Consider the following 7,967-nt stretch of genomic DNA (forward strand, 5'->3'; position numbering starts at 1 on the left):
ATACCACTGACCTCATCCAGAAAAAATAGCTATTGTCACAGGACAGAGATGCTGAGTATTTGTAGGTTTGGGGAGAAATATATTTGTTAGTGAAATGGAGCTTACTCTGGAGTGAGTAAAGGTGAATTATTTGTCAGATGACTAGAGGAGGTTTATGCAATATAGTATTATTGAGCGGGGCTATTAACAGAGTGAATTGCTATTGTGACATGCCATTAAATTGTTTTTAGTGTCCACAAAGGTATCATTCAGGAGATGGCAGGGTTAGTAACAGAGTTGTATTTTTGGTGGACAGCAGTAGATCTTGAAACAAAATAGCATATTTTACAAAAAAGTAAAATATGACCAAAGCTGAAAGTCTACAGTGCGAGGTAGTCATTTGCAGCTACTTGACAAGCACCCCGAGGATATGAACAAGGCTTCCTGGATCCACACTGTTGTAGATAGTGGAGGCTGAAATCTGAGCAGTCCATCAGGAAGGGGAAGCGAAGGGAGTGAGAGGTAGAGAGAAATCTGAATCCTGGGCTCTTTCAAGGATGTTCTGTCTGTTCCATGAATGTACCTCCAACATTTAGCAGAGAGGCTGGCTTAATAATTATTGGCTGAAGGAAGGAAAAAGGAAAAAAAAAAAAAAAGAAGAAGAAAAGGAAGAGAAAAAGAAAGAGGGAGGCAGGAAAGAGAGAGGAGAGAGCGAATGAATTAGCCAACAAAACTATTGGTGGTATATTGATGGTATCTATAGATGCACGTGTGGATTTGTGTGTGCATGAAGATGTATTTATTCATTTGTTATTTTTCAATAAATATGTATTGAGTGCCCACTAAGTGTTGGGCACTGTGCCAGAAACTAAAAATATGTTCAATGAGACAGAAAAGGATGAAGCTCTCAGATGACTTACATTTGAGTGAGGGATTCAGAGATAAACAAGGATTGAAATAAGTTTACTTCAAGATAGTGCTAAGTATTATAAAGAAAACAAACAAAAAATAAAAACATTCTAACAACGGAGAGGGTAACTAGAAAGAAGCCACGGCTGGGCATAGTGGAGCACGCCTGTAATCCCCCAATGCTTTGGGAAGCCAAGGTGTGAGGATTGCTTGAGGCCAGGAGCTTGAGACCAGCCTAGGCAACGTATTGAGACCCTGTCTCCAAAAAAATTTTTTTTAATAGAAAGAAGGGGCTACTTTGGGTAGGATGGTGGCCCTGAAGCTGAAACCTGATGACAAGGAACCAACCATGGAAAGATCAGTGGAAACCAATGTTTGATTGACGGCGACCCACATGTCAGGCATGCACTCAGTTCTTTGCATCCATTATTTGATTTAATCTTTATTGAAAACTGTGAGGCAGAGTATTTATAACAACTTCATCGATGACAGTGAAGAAAGTGAGACTCAGAGAGACAAGATGACTTGCTCACAGTCAGAGGGCCGGGAAGAGGCAGAGGCATGATTTGAACCCTGATTTGCTGGATCCAAAGCCTCACAGATGAGCCAGCGTGCCCCATTGCCTCAAGACCAAAGGAAGCTCTTTATTCCTGTTCATGCTAACGAGGGAAGAAGAAGTTGCTCTAAAGTCTCTGTCTTTTGATTTGCAAATGAGCGTTCTTTTTTTTATACCATGTTGTGGCTGTTTTCTGGCTGGTCACTTGGCTTTAATCCTAAAACTTGTTGTAATCCAGATAGTAGATTTCATCTTGAGGGTGGTTCCTAAATGATACTAAAGAAAATGTACATCTTTCCTATGTGGTCAAAGAACTGAGTCATCTTCCTAAGTTAGATGGTGGTGGGGGAAAGGGACAGAGACTTAAAGAAAACAAATTCTTCCACTGAAGAGGCTCAACCCCATATGGGACACGTTTTCTCATAACTAAACTCATATGGGCTGAGCCATGTGGACTGTTAGAAAAATAGAGTAATTTTAGTATCAACCAGCCACATCCTGCTCCTTTTCTACCTTGGTGCCTTGGTTTTATTGTTTGTTCATTTTCTTGTTCAGTACCTGCTTCATTGGGGCCAGTGAATTTGGTGTTTGTTGTTGTTGTTTCTTGGTTTTTGTTTATATTTTAAGACAGTAGATTGCTATAAAACATTGGTAGTATGATGATAGATAGATAATTGCTTACCAAAGAAATGCAACTGAAACCACCAAGTACCATTATTGTTACTGTTACTATGATTATTTTGGGTATCAATTCGTTATATTATTTCTTTATGTCAATACCCAGAGAAATGAGCAGGAGCACTTTTTTTTTTAGATGGAGTCTCGCACTGACGCCCAGGCTGGAGTACAGTGGTGCAGTCTCAGCTCACTGCAACCTCCACCTCCCAAGTTCAAGTGATTCTCCTCCCTCAGCCTCCTGAGTAGCTGGGACTACAGGTGCACGCCACCACACCAGGCTAATTTTTGTGTCTTTAGTAGAGATGGGGTTTCACCATATTGGCCAGGCTGGTCTTGAACTCCTGACCTCGGGATCCAACCCCCTCGGCCTCCCAAAGTGCTGGGATTACAGGCATAAGCCACCATGCCTGGCTGGGCAGGAGCACTTTCATATGCGCCAGGAGGAAGTCCAAATTCATAACCCCCTCTGTTGAGCACTTTGGTAAGATATCAAAGGCCCATGAAGTGAGCAACAGCTGTGACCCCGTACTTACATATCTAGCAATCTAGTAGGAGAATCTCCACACTAAGATATATGCAAAATTATATCCAGTGAAACATTGGTAAAATAGTGAAAAATTAGAAACAACAACAATGTCCAATAATAAGGAAATATTTATTTTTGTCAGTAATATAAAACTTTTATTATTTTAGGGCAATACTTCCCAAATTTTAGTTATTTGCACACCATTTTCACAATGTGCCATAGCTCTACTCTTTATTATTTAATTTTTAAATTTTGTGGCTGCATGGTTGATATATATATGTATGGGGTACGTGTGATGTTTTGATCTAGGCATACAGGGATTGGTTACTTTTTTAAAAATCGGGCAATGGATCATCACCTAGCATTAAAAATTCATGTTTATAAAATGAAAGGTTTCCCACATATTAAGTAGGAGGAACAAAAGGCAACTTACAAAATAGTATGTACATTATAATCTATACCATACTATATCCATTTATAGCTATAATATATCAATAAATGGATGTAACTATAGATAGATACCGTTGGGTAATATTGTTATTACATTGCTATGATACAATTTATCATAGACAGTACTCTTCTTTACATTTTTCTATTACTTCCAGATTTTCCTTATGAAACATGACATTATCACCAGGAAAATATGCACACACACAATGAATGAAGGTCGGTGCTGATGGTGCAAGTTTGGCCGTCAGTCTACGCAGAGTGGCTCTGCGTGTCTTCTCCCCTCCCATGCCTTGCTTAACCTTTGGTTGGATGATCCACCCTTTTTCTGTGGCCAGCGCTGGCTCCCGGCATCCTTCTCCTTGCCTTTTGGTTTTCAGCACAAATTCCTGATCTGATTCACCAGGTCCTGCTTGATATGTATTGCCAACCCTGTGTTGACAATTTCAGAAAAGCTCAGTGCTGCTTTTATACTCGTTTTCCTCTCGGAATGGTAGCCGGCAAAAGGTGTTCTTAGAGATGGGTGGTCCTGTGTCTTACTAATTCCCATAAAGGGAAGGGGAGTGGTAAAAGAAAAAAAAAAGTAGGAAAAGAAAGTGTTTAGTTATGTGTGGTTGATAGTGGCTCAGTGGGTTTACATGTTATGATAGTTACCAATTTCTTGGCGCTAGATGCTGGGAATCTAAATCTATGTAAGACTGAAGAAGCGGTTGTGTGTCTTGCATGTGAACTGTATCTCACAGCTAAAATTAAAAAAAAAAAAATAGAAAAGAAAAGAAACAGTCATGGGAGCAAGGGAGAGCAAAAGCCAAAGGTGAGTTTTATTTGTTGTTATTTAAAGTAACTGGGTCAGCCAGGTGCAGTGGCTCACACCTGTAATCCTAGCACTTTAGGGGGGCCAAGGTGTGCAAATCACTTGAGGCCAAGAGTTCAAGACAAGCCTGGCCAACATAGCGAAACCCCATCTCTACTAAAAATACAAAAAGTTTGCCAGGCGTGGTGGTGCGAGCCTGTAGTTCCAGCTACTCGGGAGACTGAAGCATGAGAATTGCTAGAGCCCGGAGGAGGGAGGTTGCAGTGAGCTGAGATTGCTCCACTGCACTCCAGCCTGGGCGACAGAGCAAGACTCCATCTCAAAAAATATATATATAAATAAAAAATAAATAAAATAAAGTAACAGAGTCGACTGATTTCAGAGGAATGTGTATGTTGAAGGGCAGTGTGGTTAGCAGAGAAGATCTCAGGCGCTGGATTCAGAGTTGCCTGGGTTCAGACCCAGGCCCGAATTCATCGGCTTTGTTACCTTCAACAGAGACAGTACTATTTAGCAATTAATACGAGCATCAAGCCACCAGACACCCAAGTTCCAATCCCAGCTCGGCAATTTCTAGGTGTGCCATTTTAGGCAAGTCACTTAAGTCTCTGAACTGCACTTTGCATGCAAAATGAGTGAAATGCTACTTCTTTTACAGAATCAGAAATATATTATTAAGCCTCTGACACATGGATGATGCATAAAATGGTGACTAATATCACTTTCGGCGATGATGATTTCATTTTATGTATGCATCTTGCAAAGAGGAAGAAAAATAAGAATATGAGGAAGAGGGAAAGATAAACCAGATTAGGTTGTTTATAATGATTTCATCAAATGGAGAACTCCTGAATGTTTTGTTATGTGTTTTGTTTTTTTGTGAAACACAAGAAAGTCACCAGGACATCTGTGTAGGCATGTGTGCTCCCCTCTGTATTAGATTACATGTTTTAGGACAATAAATCAGTGAAAGAAAAGTAATAAATAATGCATGCTGACAATGTGATCATGTTTATTAAGAAGCAACAGCCTTGTCATCTTCATTTTCTTCTTCAGTGATTCTCTTCTCTAAGGGTTTTCTCTGCAGGGACTCCCTGCAATCTAGCTGGAGGCCATTCTCTAATTCCTGTTTGCAGAAATACCTGCTTTGCAAAAAAATAAGTTAAAAGCTGAACACCTGGGTCCTCTGATGAGTCTCCCATCAAATGCAGCCCATCATTAGAGATGGCTTCTCAGTTTTGAACATCAGGGAGAAACGAGTGGCCCCACTCCACGCCTTCTGCGTGTTGGTGCTTTCCTACCCTCTGTTCTTGCTCCTGTCTTTCTGCTGTGAGTTTTCTAAGAAGTATCTTTAGGCATCTAGATTTTGAAAAAGAAAAGAAAAAGCTAACTTTTCTTTTCCTAGAAATTTGCAGCTGCTAAAACCAGATGTTGACATTAGTGCCTTGTGACATCCGAAGATTTTAATTGGGGTTGCATTTTAATCTGTTACTCTTCACTCATTTGCACTTGAATGACCCTGAAAAAAAAAAAAAGCCACACTAGCAATCCTAGTCTCTCAGATGCCTGGAGCAGAATTTTGCTCTGTAAAATTGAAGAGTGTTGCATATTGAGAAAAAAAAGAGGAAGTGAGCCAGGTTGAGAAAGTGGGAGTGGTGAAGGAGAGTAGAGGGAAAGGGACAGGAAGAGAGAAGAAGGAAGAACTTGCAGGTGGTAGCCAGGAGCACCCTGTCTGGAGTGGAGGGAACCTCACATGCGCCTCAGCCTTAGCCTTGTATCACCTCTTTGAAAATGTAATGATCAATCTGACCCAGGCAGTAACTGTTCTGACATACCCTTTCCTCAAATGTCTTGCTGTCCGTGTCCTAGGTTCTGAGAGAGGGTTCTATCTTTTGAGAACAGAGCTAGCTTAGGATTTCAGTCAAGGATCAGCTTATATGTCTCTAAATACCCTTGAATCCCCTGCTCCCACTGCAGGTTTCTCATTATTCTTTCCGCCCCTAATTTTTTTTTTTTTTTTTTTTTTTTTTTTTTTTTTGAGATAGAGTCTCACTCTGTCGCCCAGGCTGGATTGCAGTGGCACCATCTTGGCTCACTGCAACCTCAGCCTCCAGGTTCAAGCAATTCTCCTGCCTCACCCTCCTGACCTGGCTCATTTTTATATTTTTAGTAGAGACGGGGTTTCCCTATGTTGGCCAGGCTGGTCTCAAACTCCTGACCTCAGTTGATCTCCCTGCCTCAGCCTCCCAAAGTGCTGTGATTACAGGCGTGAGCCATGACACCCAACCCTGCCCATAATTTTTATTGTCCTCAAATAAAATGCTAATCTTAGAAAACCACAGAGGTCCCCCTCTCTTTCTCTCCATTCTCCTTCCTAGTATTATACCACCTCTTCATCCCAAGACCTGCATCATCTTGCTGAAGGTGTGTGTACTGTGACACTTTATCATTGAGTGCCAAGCCCACTGTGCTTAAATTATTCACTAGTCAATTACCTGTGTACAGAATCCATGTTTAATTAGCTTGTCCTGACATAAAATATCAGGATTTTATGTTCCCTCTGGCTTACCTCTGACATTCATTTTTAAATTAATGTTTTGTCTTCTTGCTTCCTTCATTCCCTCTCTTCCAGCCTTCCTCTCTTATTCTCTTTCTACCGTTTTCTGTCTTTCATGATGCATATCTCTTTGCTCTTTCTCATTCTTTTCTCTCCCTGCTAGCATTTGATTAAGTTATAAAAGCAGTAATATCTATGTTTTTAATATTATTCATTGCATTGCTTTCCTGACTTTCCTTTTCCCTCCAGGGTGGGAATGCAGCCCCTGAATTCCTTGACAGGTGGCCACTCTTTGACACGTTAGACTCCAACTTGCTCACCTTCTTCCAACTGGCTTCAGTTCATTCCATTTTGACCACTGCCATTGTTGGCTTCCACATGATCCCCATTTGTGTCTCAACTTGGTCCCCTCAGCCAGGAGCTCTGAGCTACCTGTTCCTTGCCTTTGATGTACCTCCAATTCCTGTAATTAATCTCAGCTTTCCCACAGCTCAGCAGCTACATGACAGACACAAGGATAAAGCACCCAGTTCGATCCAGCTCCAGTATCTCTCCACTTGTATCCATTCCTCGTGGTGTGTCACTTTGGTAGGCATCATCTTGCCCCCAAGGTAGCACATATGCATGCCATGCAGAAACACAACACTGACTTCTGTTCAAAGAAAATCAAACCGCCAGAGAGTGAGGTCATGCAAGCAGGCAGGTCATCACATTCTCAACAGGGAGCTTTGCTGGGTAATTCTGTTTAAAAATACATATATTTACATTTTTATTTATATTTAGTTCTATGTATATTCAGTGTTCCAAGAAAAACTAATAAAAATCAACTAAACATCTAGCCATTCCAATGAATTCTATCGCATTGCCAAATATAGTGTTGGGAACATTGTCCTAACTCTGTCGTCTCCGTGGTATCAAAAGCCAGTATCACTCTGTGTTCTTGATTTTTTCTTATCGACATTCCTGACACTGGCTATGGGGTGTGTTCAGCACCAAAAGGTCTGTTTTGCCTAACCCTTTGACCAATAGAACAAGTAGATTGGAACAATTTGTCCTTGTAAGGGTTCTTTATAAAAATGTTGTCCTTGCATTCTTTGATAGATATTTTGCCATTTTTTCTGAAAAAAAAAAAAAATAGGCCACATGTTTCATGGGCAAGACCTTGATACTATCTGGAGGCATAGATAGCCACAAAAGTACTTTGAAAAATTAAAGGCATTCTACTCATTCTATTCTCTAAACAGTTAAAGGCATTCTACTTGCCCCATGAGTCTCAATTTCCTCGCCTATAACGTGGGCACAACTCAGTAGGCCAGACCAATAGCAACCTCTCTGAGATAACCCATAAAGAAGTGCTCTGAAAACCCCAGAATGTTCTAACAATGAAAACACTGTGCTCCATCTTCATTTCTATCTGGAAAATACAGCAAATTATTATATTTTCTTTGAAGCTGTCTACAAGAAGTGTTTGACTGGATTAGCCAGTTAATGTTAGCAAACT

The 7,967-nt window shown here is 40.7% G+C and overlaps 1 protein-coding gene across 3 annotated transcripts in view; it reads left to right on the forward strand.

Moving 5' to 3' along the window:
- TSHZ2 (teashirt zinc finger homeobox 2) overlaps positions 1-7,967 on the forward strand; it is a 519,460-nt gene that overhangs the window by 153,683 nt on the left and 357,810 nt on the right. The window lies entirely within an intron of this gene.

This window comes from Pongo abelii, chromosome 21, assembly GCF_028885655.2.
Source record: "Pongo abelii isolate AG06213 chromosome 21, NHGRI_mPonAbe1-v2.0_pri, whole genome shotgun sequence".
NCBI lineage: Eukaryota > Metazoa > Chordata > Mammalia > Primates > Hominidae > Pongo > Pongo abelii.